Source organism: Coregonus lavaretus (genome assembly GCF_964263955.1).
Source record: "Coregonus lavaretus genome assembly, chromosome: 11".
Classification (NCBI taxonomy): Eukaryota; Metazoa; Chordata; class Actinopteri; order Salmoniformes; family Salmonidae; genus Coregonus; species Coregonus lavaretus.
The window spans coordinates 17,961,908-17,974,045 of NC_139998.1; the positions used below are offsets into that span (position 1 = coordinate 17,961,908).

General features: G+C 42.7%; 1 protein-coding gene across 2 annotated transcripts in view; it reads right to left on the minus strand.

The window, feature by feature from the left end:
- The window catches only part of LOC311137067 (protein mono-ADP-ribosyltransferase PARP12-like), a 34,776-nt gene that overhangs the window by 16,614 nt on the left and 6,024 nt on the right, over positions 1-12,138 (minus strand). The gene's annotated exons all lie outside the window — the stretch shown is intronic.

Sequence of the window (12,138 nt, forward strand, 5' to 3'; positions counted from 1 at the left end):
GCTTCCTGGCTGATGTTTTGGTCACTTTTGAATGCTGGCGGTGCTTTCACTCTAGTGGTAGCATGAGACGGAGTCTACAACCCACACAAGTGGCTCAGGTAGTGCAGCTCATCCAGGATGGCACATCAATGCGAGCTGTGGCAAGAAGGTTTGCTGTGTCTGTCAGCGTAGTGTCCAGAGCATGGAGGTGCTACCAGGAGACAGGCCAGTACATCAGGAGACGTGGAGGAGGCCGTAGGAGGGCAACAACCCAGCAGCAGGACCGCTACCTCCGCCTTTGTGCAAGGAGGAGCAGGAGGAGCACTGCCAGAGCCCTGCAAAATGACCTCCAGCAGGCCACAAATGTGCATGTGTCTGCTCAAACGGTCAGAAACAGACTCCATGAGGGTGGTATGAGGGCCCGACGTCCACAGGTGGGGGTTGTGCTTACAGCCCAACACCGTGCAGGACGTTTGGCATTTGCCAGAGAACACAAAGATTGGCAAATTCGCCACTGGCGCCCTGTGCTCCTCACAGATGAAAGCAGGTTCACACTGAGCACATGTGACAGACGTGACAGAGTCTGGAGACGCCGTGGAGAACGTTCTGCTGCCTGCAACATCCTCCAGCATGACCGGTTTGGCGGTGGGTCAGTCATGGTGTGGGGTGGCATTTCTTTGGGGGGCCGCACAGCCCTCCATGTGCTCGCCAGAGGTAGCTTGACTGCCATTAGGTACCGAGATGAGATCCTCAGACCCCTTGTGAGACCATATGCTGGTGCGGTTGGCCCTGGGTTCCTTCTAAATGCAAGACAATGCTAGACCTCATGTGGCTGGAGTGTGTCAGCAGTTCCTGCAAGAGGAAGGCATTGATGCTATGGACTGGCCCGCCCGTTCCCCAGACCTGAATCCAATTGAGCACATCTGGGACATCATGTCTCGCTCCATCCACCAACGCCACGTTGCACCACAGACTGTCCAGGAGTTGGCGGATGCTTTAGTCCAGGTCTGGGAGGAGATCCCTCAGGAGACCATCCGCCACCTCATCAGAAGCATGCCCAGGCGTTGTAGGGAGGTCATACAGGCACGTGGAGGCCACACACACTACTGAGCCTCATTTTGACTTGTTTTAAGGACATTACATCAAAGTTGGATCAGCCTGTAGTGTGGTTTTTCCAAATCCAGACCTCCATGGGTTGATAAATTTGATTTCCATTGATACTTTTTGTGTGATTTTGTTGCCAGCACATTCAACTATGTAAAGAAAAAAGTATTTAATAAGATTATTTCATTCATTCAGATCTAGGATGTGTTGTTTAAGTGTTCCCTTTATTTTTTTGAGCAGTGTATTTTGTTTGTGTGTAATATTTAGTCAAAGGGTGGATTGATAGATTAATTATTAATGACTAATTATTACACCCAGAAACTGTGTGAAATGTGTTAGAATGTGTGAGTGTAGGACCAGTAAAGACTATGACATTGAGCTACTATTCAGCAATGTGAGTAAGAGTTAGACCAGACAACAAAGGAGAACTGTCTAAACCAAGATAAAGGGGCCTCCCAATTTAGGGAGGAGAGAAACTGTTACGCTTTTTGAGGAGTATGCAGGATATTGTGAGGATGCGATAACTGAAGTTTGCCACCTGGCCGAGCAAGGAGTAGGAAAAGATAAGAACAGTGTGTGACCTAATGGTCAGGAGAGCAGAGGAAAACATGAGCTGAACCGAAGTGTGTGTGGGCTTACAAGATGTGTATAGTGGAAAAATACAGGCCGCCTAAGGGGAGGGGGCAGGATGTTTGTATGACGTATGAGTATAAAAGATGGACTCTGAAATTGTGATGGCAGAATTCTCAATGAATAAATCTCTGACTATGCAGACCGGGACTCTGTCCGTTACTTAAATCCCAAAATACTTACAACCTTTTGGGAGACGCACAGAGACACTGAAATAGTTTGTTAAATAATTCACATAACAGCTATGTAAGGAAGTCTCTAGGTTTTGCTCGCCTGAGCTAGAGTATCTCATGATAAGCTGTAGACCACACTATCTACCAAGATCTATATTTTTCGTAGCTGTCTATTTACCACCACAAACTGATGCTGGCACTAAGACCTCACTCAATGAACTGTATATGGCCATAAGCAAACAGGAAAACGCTCATCCAGAGGCGGCGCTCCTAGTGGCCAGGGACTTTAATCCGTTTTACCTTATTTCTACCAGCATGTTAAAATGTGCAACCAGAGGGAAAGAAACTCTAGACCACCTTTACTCCACACACAGAGACGCGTACAAAGCTCTCCCTCGCCCTCCATTTGGAAAATCTGACCATAATTCTATCCTCATGATTCCTGTTTACAAGCAAAAACTAAAAGCAGGAAGCACCAGTGTCAATAAAAAAGTGGTCAGATGAAGCAGATGCTAAGCTACAGGACTGTTTTGCTAGCACAGACTGGAATATGTTCCGGGATTCTTCCGATGACATTGAGGAGTACAGTGAGGGAAAAAAAGTATTTGATCCCCTGCTGATTTTGTACGTTTGCCCACTGACAAAGACATGATCAGTCTATAATTTTAATGATATTTATTTGAACAGTGAGAGACAGAATAACAAAGAAATCCAGAAAAACGCATGTCAAAAATGTTATAAATTGATTTGCATTTGAGTGTGTTGGAGTATGTGAGTATGTGCGTGTGTGCTTGTCTGGCATCTGTTGTGGGCGGGTGGGGATGTTGGGGGGGAGGGGGGGGTATGGGATGGACCACAGCAATTATTTGCTAGGATAATAATTGCTTGTCAATGAATTAAATGTAATACAATGGCAATCCGGGTTATATGTTAGAATCCTACGCGTGAACTGCCGACATTATTACACATATTAATTGATAATGATGGAAAATAGGATATGCATAATTTTTTTAAAATAGTTATATAGATATATATATATAGAGGTGAAAGCATTGGAAATACTTTTGGCGGTTAATCTGCTTCTGTTTTGTGGGTGGCACTGTGTGCTGTTTTCGATGGATGGGTCCTGGCCTCTCGGGGCCTTAGGGATACGGAGGGACGTGGGTGGGATGCTGATCACTGGGATGACGGCTCAACTTGGGATGGGGAGGGGCTTTAGCGGGGGAATTAGTGGAGAACAATTGAAGGGTTACTCCATAGCAATGCAAATATCACGGTCCAGCTATATGGACACTCAATCATTACGCTATTTTTTATTGGTAAATTTACAAACATATATAATGATAAATAGACTTGAAACTTGTATCTCATTATGGTGTATGTGAAATAAGTATAGCCAGTTATAATTGTAATGGCTTAGCTGATAATAACAAAAGAAGAACAATATTTACATGGCTCAAAGAGAAGGAATATAATATCTATTGTATACAGGAAACTCATTCAACAATTCGAGATGAAGTAGCGTGGAAAAAAGAATGGGGGGGGGGGGGTCGGGGGGGGTATACTTCTCCCATGGGCAAAGAAATTCAAAAGGGGTGATGATATTAATTAATAGTAATTTCGATCCGAATGTGCAAATTGTCCAAATAGATTGACTTTTTCCAACATAACATAGGTACAGCGAATCCCCTTATTGTATGGGACACCTTTAAATGTGCCTTTAGAGGCCATGCAATTCAGTACTCATCTCGAAAACAAAAGCAATTTAGGTCAAAAGAGTTTATACTAAGAAAGGAAATAGAAAGTCTAACAGAACAGATAGATGGCAATAAAAACTGTAACATAGAGGCTCAGAATAAATTAGAGGAAAAACAAAAAGAAATGGAGAAACTTATTCAAGAAAGATCAAGTGTAATATATTATTAAAATAAAGTAAACTGGATGGAATATGGGGAAAAATGCACAAAATTCTTTTTTAATCTTCAACATAGGAATGCTACCAAAAATAACTTAATGAAACTGGTTACAATTGACGGAGTAACCCATAATTCACCAAATGATATTTTGAAGGAAGAAACAAAGTACTTTAAGCATATGTTTTATTTTCAGTCGCCTCCATCTCCTCTAACTGAAGCTAATTGTAGAGATTTTGTTTTCTATTGATAATGTCAAATTAACAGCCACACAGAAAGACTCATGTGAAGGTGAAATTACAGAGGAGGAACTTCTGGATGCAATTAAAGACTTTAAGTCCGGGAAAACTCCAGGGTTGGATGGCATACCAGTCGAGGTATACCAAACGTTTTTTGATATACTAAGAGGACCGTTATTAGCATGTTTTAACCACTCGTATGTAAATGGTAGATTATCTGACACTCAAGAAGAAGGTCTGATCTCATTATTACTGAAACAGGATACAAGTGGAAAATATAAAGATCCAGTCCATTTACAAAATTGGAGGCCCCTTACACTTCAGTGTTGTGATGCAAAAATCCTAGCAAAATGTATTGTCGGATATTATTCATTCTAATCAGACAGGTTTTTTACATGGAAGATACATTGGAGATAATATCAGGCAAGTATTGGAAACAATAGAACACTATGGAAAATATGGGAAACCAGGCCTGCTATTCATAGCAGACTTCGAAAAGGCATTTGATAAAGTTCGACTGGGGTTTATATATAAATGCCTGGAGCATTTCTCTTATAAAATGGGTCAAAATCATGTATAGTAACCCTAGGTGTAAAATAGTAAATAATGGCTATTTCTCAGAAAGTTTTAAACTGTCAAGAGGAGTGAAACAAGGTTGTCCACTATCTATTTATTGTGGCCATCGAGATGTTAGCTATTAAAATCAGATCCAATAATAATATCAGAGGATTAGAAATACAGGGCTTAAAAACAAAGGTGTCATTGTACGCTGATGATTCATGTTTTCTTTTAAATCCACAACTAGAATCCCTCCACAGCCTCATAGAGGATCTAGATACATTTTCTAACCTCTCTGGATTACAACCAAATTATGACAAATGTACTATATTACGTATTGGATCACTAAAAAATACAATTTTTACATTACCATGTAGTTTACCAATAAAATGGTCTGATGGTGATGGGAATATACTCGGAATACATATCCCAAAGGAAATAAATGATCTCACTTCAATACATTTTAATAGAAAGTTAGCAAAAATAGATAAGATCTTACTACCATGGAAAGGAAAATACCTGTCAATTTGTGGAAAAATCACCCTGATGAACTCTTTAGTATTATCCCAGTTTACCTACAGTGGGGGAAAAAAGTATTTAGTCAGCCACCAATTGTGCAAGTTCTCCCACTTAAAAAGATGAGAGAGGCCTGTAATTTTCATCATAGGTACACGTCAACTATGACAGACAAATTAAGAGAAAAAAAATCCAGAAAATCACACTGTAGGATTTTTAATAAATTTATTTGCAAATTATGGTGGAAAATAAGTATTTGGTCACCTACAAACAAGCAAGATTTCTGGCTCTCACAGACCTGTAGCTTCTTCTTTAAGAGGCTCCTCTGTCCTCCACTCGTTACCTGTATTAATAGCACCTGTTTGAACTTGTTATCAGTATAAAAGACACCTGTCCACAACCTCAAACAGTCACACTCCAAACTCCACTATGGCCAAGACCAAAGAGCTGTCAAAGGACACCAGAAACAAAATTGTAGACCTGCACCAGGCTGGGAAGACTGAATCTGCAATAGGTAAGCAGCTTGGTTTGAAGAAATCAACTGTGGGAGCAATTATTAGGAAATGGAAGACATACAAGACCACTGATAATCTCCCTCGATTTGGGGCTCCACGCAAGATCTCACCCCGTGGGGTCAAAATGGTCACAAGAACGGTGAGCAAAAATCCCAGAACCACACGGGGGGACCTAGTGAATGACCTGCAGAGAGCTGGGACCAAAGTAACAAAGCCTACCATCAGTTACACACTACGCCGCCAGGGACTAAAATCCTGCAGTTCCAGACGTGTCCCCCTGCTTACGCCAGTACATGTCCAGGCCCGTCTGAAGTTTGCTAGAGTGCATTTGGATGATCCAGAAGAGGATTGGGAGAATGTCATATGGTCAGATGAAACCAAAATATAACTTTTTGGTAAAAACTCAACTCGTCGTGTTTGGAGGACAAAGAATGCTGAGTTGCATCCAAAGAACACCATACCTACTGTGAAGCATGGGGGTGTAAACATCATGCTTTGGGGCTGTTTTTCTGCAAAGGGACCAGGACGTCTGATCCATGTAAAGGAAAGAATGAATGGGGCCATGTATCGTGAGATTTTGGGTGAAAACCTCCTTCCATCACCAAGGGCATTGAAGATGAAACGTGGCTGGGTCTTTCAGCATGACAATGATCCCAAACACACCGCCCGGGCAACGAAGGAGTGGCTTCGTAAGAAGCATTTCAAGGTCCTGGAGTTGCCTAGCCAGTCTCCAGATCTCAACCCCATAGAAAATCTTTGAGGGAGTTGAAAGTCCGTGTTGCCCAGCGACAGCCCCAAAACATCACTGCTCTAGAGGAGATCTGCATGGAGGAATGGGCCAAAATAGTGTGTGAAAACCTTGTGAAGACTTACAGAAAACATTTGACCCGTGTCATTGCCAACAAAGGGTATATAACAAAGTATTGAGAAACTTTTGTTATTGACCAAATACTTATTTTCCACCATAATTTGCAAATAAATTCATAAAAAATCCTACAATGTGATTTTCTGGAATTTTTTTTCTCATTTTGTCTGTCATAGTTGACGTGTACCTATGATGAAAATTAAAGGCCTCTCTCATCTTTTTAAGTGGGAGAACTTGCACAATTGGTGGCTGACTAAATACTTTTTTTCCCCACTGTATTTGCTTATGGTCTTGCCTACGCCTAGCGAACAGTTTTTTAAATTATATGAGAAAAAAATATTCAATTTTATTTGAAACGGCAAGCCAGACAAAATTAAAAGGGCATATTTATATAATGAATATGAATTCGGAGGACAGATATTATTAAATATTAAAGCATTAGACCTATCACTAAAAGCTTCAGTCATACAAAAGTTATACTTAAATCCGAACTGGTTCTCAAGCAAATTAGTAAGATTGTCTCACCCAATGTTCAAGAAAGGCCTTTTTCCCTTTATTCAGATTACAACCTCTCACTTTCAGTTATTTGAAAAGGAAATAATCTCCCAAATATCACTATTTCTAAAACAAGCCATAGAAAGTTGGTTGCAATTTCAATTTAATCCTCCAGAAACGACAGAACAAATAATGCAACAAATATTGTGGTTAAATTCAAATATACTAATTGACAAAAAACCTTTATTTTTTGACAGAATGTTTAAAAAAGGTATAATCTTCGTAAATGATATCATCGGTAGGACTGGTGGAGTTATGTCGCACATGCAGCTAACAAAAACATATGGCAATGTCTGCTCTACCCAAAATTACAACCAAATAATTGCAGCCTTACTGCAAAAGTGGAAGAGGAAAGTGGAAGGGGGAGAAAGTAAGGAACTTGTCTGTCGGCCTTGCATTAAAGAACATAATTGGTTAAGGAAAACTGTGATAAATAAAAAAGTATGTCAGTTTCACTTAAGGACCAAAGGATTGACAGCCGTCCCATATAGATTGCAAAATAGTTGGGAAGAGATCTTTGACGTACCGATCCCATGGCATAGTGTTTATGAACTGACACGCAAAACGACACCGGATTCAAAAATGTGAATCTTTCAATTTCAATTATTATATAAAATTCTTGCTACCAATAGAATGTTATTTATATGGGGGATACAATCTTCCCAGCTCTGCAGATTTTGCTGTGAAGAGACAGAATCATTAGATCATTTGTTTTGGTTCTGTCCATTTGTAGCTTGTTTTTGGACACAGGTCCAGGAATGGCTAAAGGATTGCAATATTTACCTGGAGCTAACCTTGCAGATAGTATTACTGGGTGATCTGAAAAGTCATAGTCAATCAAACAATAAAATTCAGAAAATCTTACAAAAAATGAAGGACTAACCAAAAAGAGCTTCTGGATATCAGGACAGCGATTACTCACCTCGTATTGGACGAAGGTTTTTCTTCAACAAGGCGGCTGCGAAAGATATCATACAGACACCCGACAAGGCCCAAATCCCCGTCATTCGCGTGAGGAAGAGACGGAGATATCGTGGACGTAGATCGGGGTGCCTTGTAAGTATCCGACGGCGAGCGAGTAAACTGCCTCTTCCATCAATCCTATTAGCCAATCTTCAATCATTGGATAACAAATTGGATGACCTAAGATTACGGTTATCCTACCAGCGGGACATTAAAAACTGTAATATCTTATGTTTCACCGAGTCGTGGCTGAACGACGACAATGATAACATACAGCTAGCGGGCTATACGCTACATCGGCAGGATAGAACGGCTGACTCCGGTAAGACAAGGGGTGGCGGTCTGTGTATATTTGTAAACAACAGCTGGTGCACAAAATCAAATACTAAGGAAGTCTCGAGGTTTTGCTCGCCTGAGGTAGAGTATCTTATGATAAGCTGTAGACCACACTATTTACCAAGAGAGTTTTTATCTATATTTTTCATAGCTGTCTATTTACCACCACAAACCAATGCTGGCATTAAGATTGCACTGAATGAGTTGTACAAGGCCATAAATCAACAGGAAAACCCTCATCCAGATGCAGCGCTCCTAGTGGCCGGGGACTTTAATGCAGGGAAACTTAAATCCGTTCTACCTAATTTCTACCAGCATGTTAAATGTGCAACCAGAGGAAAAAAACTCTAGACCACCTTTACTCCACACACAGAGACGCATACAAAGCTCTCCCTCGCCCTCCATTTTGCAAATCTGACCATAACTCTATCCTCCTGATTCCTGCTTATAAGCAAAAACTAAAGCAGGAAGCACCAGTGACTCGGTTAATAAAAAAGTGGTCAGATGACGCAGATGCTAAGCTACAGGACTGTTTTGCTAGCACAGACTGGAACATGTTCCGGGATTCTTCAGACAGCATTGAGGAGTATACCACATCAGTCACTGGCTTCATCAATAAGTGCATCGATGATGTCGTCCCCACAGTGACCGTACGTAAATACCCCAACCAGAAGCCATGGATTACAGACAACATCCGCACTGAGATAAAAGGGTAGAGCTGCCGCTTTCAAGGAGCAGGACTCTAACCCGGAAGCTTATAAGAACTCCCACTATGCCCTACGACGAACCATCAAACAGGCAAAGCGTCAATACAGGACTAAGATCGAATCGTACTACACCGGCTCCGACGCTCGTCGGATGTGGCAGGGCTTGCAAACTATTACAGACTACAAAGGGAAGCACAGCCGCGAGCTGCCCAGTGACACGAGCCTACCAGACGAGCTAAATTACTTCTATGCTCACTTCGAGGCAAGCAACACTGAAACATGCATGAGAGCATCAGCTTTCGTAGCCGATGTTTTTTTTTTATTTTATTTAACCTTTATTTAACCAGGTAAACCAGTTGAGAACAAGTTCTCATTTACAACTGCGACCTGGCCAAGATAAAGCAAAGCAGTGCGATAAAAACAACAACACAGAGTTACATATGGGGTAAAACAAAACAAAGTCAAAAAAAATACAACAGAAATACATATATATACAGTGTGTGCAAATTTAGCAAGTTATGGAGGTAAGGCAATAAAATAGGCTATAGTGCAAAATAATTACAATTAGTATTAACACTGGAATGATAGATGTGCAAGAGATGATGTGCAAATAGAGATACTGGGGTACAAATGAGCAAAATAAATAACAATATAGGGATGAGGTAGTTGGGCGGGCTAATTTCAGATGGGCTGTGTACAGGTGCAGTGATCGGTAAGGTGCTCTGACAACTGATGCTTAAAGTTAGTGAGGGAGATAAGTGTCTCCAGCTTCAGAGATTTTTGCAATTTGTTCCAGTCATTGGCAGCAGAGAACTGGAAGGAATTGCGGCCAAAGGAGGTGTTGGCTTTGGGGATGACCAGTGAGATATACCCGCTGGAGCGCAGACTACGGGTGGGTGTTGCTATGGTGACCAATGAGCTAAGATAAGGCGGGGATTTGCCTAGCAGTGATTTATAGATGGCCTGGAGCCAGTGGGTTTGGCGACGAATATGTAGTGAGGACCAGCCAACAAGAGCGTACAGGTCACAGTGGTGGGTATTATATGGGGCTTTGGAGACAAAACGGATGGCACTGTGATAGACTACATCCAATTTGCTGAGTAGAGTGTTGGAGGCTATTTTGTAAATGACATCGCCGAAGTCAAGGATCGGTAGGATAGTCCGTTTTACGGTTATAATATCGTTTAGGACCTTGAGCGTAGCTGAAGTGCACCCATGACCAGCTCGGAAACCGGATTGCATAGCGGAGAAGGTACGGTGGGATTCGAAATGGTCGGTGATCTGTTTGTTGACTTGGCTTTCAAAAACTTTTGAAAGGCAGGGCAGGATGGATATGGGTCTGTAACAGTTTGGATCTAGAGTGTCACCCCCTTTGAAGAGGGGGATGACCGCGGCAGCTTTCCAATCTCTGGGGATCTTAGACGTTACGAAAGAGAGGTTGAACAGGCTAGTAATAGGGGTTGCGACAATTTCGGCGGCTAGTTTTAGAAAGAAAGGGTCCAGATTGTCTAGCCCAGATGATTTGTAGGGGTCCAGATTTTGCAGCTCTTTCAGAACATCAGCTGTCTGGATTTGTGTGAAGGAGAAGCGGCGGGGGGCATGGGCAAGTTGCAGCGGAGGGTGCAGAGCTGGTGGCCGGGGTAGTGGTAGCCAGGTGGAAAGCATGGCCAGCCGTAGCAAAATGCTTGTTGAAATTCTCGATTATTGTAGATTTATCGGTGGTGATAGTGTTTCCTAGCCTCAGTGCAGTGGGCAGCTGGGAGGAAGTGCTCTTATTTTCCATGGACTTTACAGTGTCCCAAAACTTTTTGGAGTTAGTGCTACAGGATGCAAATTTCTGTATGCAAATTTCTGATGTGAGTAAGACCTTTAAACAGGTCAACATCCACAAAGCCGCAGGGCCAGACGGATTACCAGGACGTGTACTCCGAGCATGTGCTGACCAACTGGCAAGTTTCTTCACTGACATTTTCAACCTCTCCGTGTCTGAGTCTGTAATCCTAACATGTTTCAAGCAGACCACCATAGTCCCTGAACCCAAGAACACAAAGGTAACCTGCATAAATGACTACTGACCCAAAGCACTTATGTATGTAGCCATGAAGTGCTTTTAAAGGCTGGTCATGGCTCACATCAACACCATTATCCCAGAAACGCTAGACCCACTCTAATTTGCATATCACCCCAACAGATCCACAGATGATGTAATCTCTATTGCGCTCCACACTGCCCTTTCACACCTGGACAAAAGGAACACCTATGTGAGAATGCTATTCATTGACTACAGCTCAGCGTTCAACACCATAGTGCCATCAAAGGTCATCATTAAGCTAAGGACCCTGGGACTAAACACCTCCCTCTGCAACTGGATCCTGGACTTCCTGACGGGCCCCAACCAAGTGGTAAGGGTAGGTAACAACACATCCGTCACGCTGATCCTCAACACAGGGGCCCCTCAGGGGTGCGTGCTCAGTCCCCTCCTGTACTCCCTGTTCACTCATGACTGCATGGCTAGGCACGACTCAATCACCATCATTAAGTTTGCCGTTGACACAACAGTGGTAGGCCTGATCACCAACAACGACGAGACAGCCTATAGGGAGGAGGTCAGAGACCTGGCCGTGTGTGCCAGGACAACAACCTCTCCCTCAATGTGATCAAGACAAAGGAGATGATTGTGGACTACAGGAGAAATAAGAGGACAGAGCACGCCCCCATTCTCATCGACGTGGCTGTAGTGGAGCAGGTTGAGAGCTTCAAGTTCCTTGGTGTCCACATCACCAACAAACTAACATGGTCCAAGCACACCAAGACAGTCGTGAAGAGGGCACGACAAAACCTATTCCCCCTAAGGAGACAGAAAAGATTTGGCATGGGTCCTCAGATCCTCAAAAGGTCCTACAGTTGCACCATCGAGAGCATCCTGACTGGTTGCATCACTGCCTGGTATAGCAACTGCTCAGCCTCTGACCGCAAGGCACTACAGAGGGTAGTGCGTACGGCCCAGTACATTACTGGGGCCAAGCTTCCTGCCATCCAGGACCTCTATACCAGGCGGTGTCAGAGGAAGGCCTCTGTTGTCAAA